Source organism: Giraffa tippelskirchi, chromosome 5, assembly GCF_054371585.1.
Source record: "Giraffa tippelskirchi isolate mGirTip1 chromosome 5, T2T-mGirTip1v1.2.pri, whole genome shotgun sequence".
Lineage (NCBI taxonomy): Eukaryota > Metazoa > Chordata > Mammalia > Artiodactyla > Giraffidae > Giraffa > Giraffa tippelskirchi.
In genome coordinates this window covers 122,443,572-122,446,050 of record NC_137279.1, presented here as the reverse complement: position 1 = coordinate 122,446,050, position 2,479 = coordinate 122,443,572, and positions in this window count along the sequence as shown.

Below are 2,479 nucleotides of genomic sequence, written 5' to 3'. Positions count from 1 at the left end.
TGCGTGCAATACAGGAGGCCCTGGGTTGGGAAGATTCCCTGGAGAAGGGAATGGCAACCTACTCTAGTATTTTCACCTGGAGAATCCCTTGGACAGAGGAGCCTGACGGGCTATGGGTTCAAAGAGTCAGACACAATTGAGTGACTAACACTTCCACTTCCACTTCATCTAAACAGACTGGTTAGGAAACAAATAAGTTCACACAGCACATTGTGAAGACTATCTGGACATTAGTTTGTATATAATTCACAAATGAATTATATACAAATGAATTATATGGGATGGGAGACACACTCAACTGAGCAGTTGGGAAGCAAAGGCAGTTATCCAAAAATGCAAGAATGATCTTTTCAAAATTCAGTGTTAATCATGTCATCCTGCTGTTAGAATACTTTAGTGACTTTCTTTGATAACAAAATAGAGAAAATACACCTTAACACGGTGTATGGAGCTCTATGTGGCATGACACCTACCTACTTCTGCAGATCCCCTACTCTCTACTATATTCCCTTTAAATTTGTCTCTACTTCTTGCAACTTTCACTCACCGTGCTACCTCCAATTGTAAGGCTTTTGCACGTAGAGAATGCTGCCAGCAATGCTCCTCTCTGCCCTCTTTACAAATTAACTCCTGCTCATACTTTATACCTCAATTTGAAGGTCACTTCTCAGAAACACGATCTCCCATTTCCCTAATCCTCCTATTAAAGGCTCACATAGCACCAAGCACCTTTAGACATTGTAATTGTCTATGTTAAGATTGGCCTTCTCTGGTGGCTCAACAGTAAACAATCTGCTTGCCAATGCAGGAGACATGGGTTTGATCCCTGGGTAAGAAAGATGCCTTGGAAAAGGAAATGGCAACCTACTCCAGTATTCTTGTCTGGGAAATCCCATGGACAGAGGAGCCTGGCAGGCCACAGTCCATGGGGTCCCAAAAGAGTCAGACACAACTTAGTGACTAAAACAACATGTTAAGATTATATATTTTTCAAAGTTACTATTTGATAACCCTTTGTGTGCTTTTCTCAGCCTCATGAAATCTGAATCAATGGTTTACCTTTCTTTTATATCTCCACTGCCTAAAAAAATTTCCTAGCACCTGATATATACTCAATACATAGTTATTGAATGCATGGGTGACAAATGCAGAGTAGAAGAAAGTGGTAGGAGTACAGATTGAAGAGAAAGGGTAAGTAGCAGAGACATATTAAAAGAAAAACCGCTTGGAAAAAAGGAGAGCAAGGAATTAAAGATGATGCTGAAGATTTTTGTCTGGATGACTGGGAGTGGTAGTACCATTGACCATAATGGAGAAGATCATGGGGTGAATAGGTTTTGCATAGTAAAATTTTTGCCTTGTATACATTAAACTCAGAGACACAGAATTATCTACCTAGAGGTTATGACTAACCTAAGAATGAAGAATATCCCACCTTGTGTGTATATGCATAGTTCTGCATTTCCTTATGGAGAAACCTGCATTACAGCAATAATCAATATGTGTCTTACTCATTTCTGCCCAAGAGGGAGCAGTGGTTTATCTGACTTGGAGTGCAGTGACAATCACTGCTTCACATTCTCCACTGAATAAATCTTATCTATTCAAAGGCTTAAAAATCTGGAGATTCATTTCCCGCTTTCTGTGGGAGGCAACCATTCTGGGTATATATGTCTACCCTACAAATCCAATTTGTTTCCTTAAATAGATTCCCTCAATCTCTGAGCTTGGGCTAGGTGGAGAAACAAAGAACATTCCATCCCTTTTTGGACCATGGATCTATAGAAACATTTAATATCCAATTGCTAATCACCTGTGTCTAGTTTTTCATTTGCTTCAAAATTATGCAGTAGAATCAAGAATGTATTAGCCTCTTACAGCCCCAATATTCTGGAATGTTTTGGAAAGAAAAGTATAAGTGTGGAGAAAAATAAAGCAGCTAGTCTAGCAGAAAAGTAATGGTTGAAAATGTTTGACAATATCAAGGATTTTTCCAGTGTTAGGTAGATCTTGGAGGGAGAGTTCACAGAGGATGTATGAGGAATACAAATCAAACCTGCCAAGCAGGCATGGGGCATGAAAACAGAGTCTGAGCCACTCAATGTGGTGACTAGGTACCCGATCACCTGTACAATTTTATTCTACATGAGATGGTCAAAGAGTAAGCCAGGTTTCAGAAAGCAGTAAGGGTGCAAAGGCATTGGGTCTGCTTAGTTTGAGAATCAGTAATGTGAGGGGAATAGAACAGTGGCTGTGCAAGGTAAAGACTTTTACTCTGTTCTGTTTTCCCATGAAAGGAAGAATCAGCGCACACTTCTGATGACTGAGAACCAACAGAAGCGTGAGTGAATAAAGGAGCCAGAGGGGAAGAACTCGTTTTTGATTCTGAAAGGAACAGAAAAGAGTGAGAAGATGAGATGAGAAATAGGATCACCCTTCATGAAACCATGTTTTCCCACTGAAACTGGTGGAAAACAGA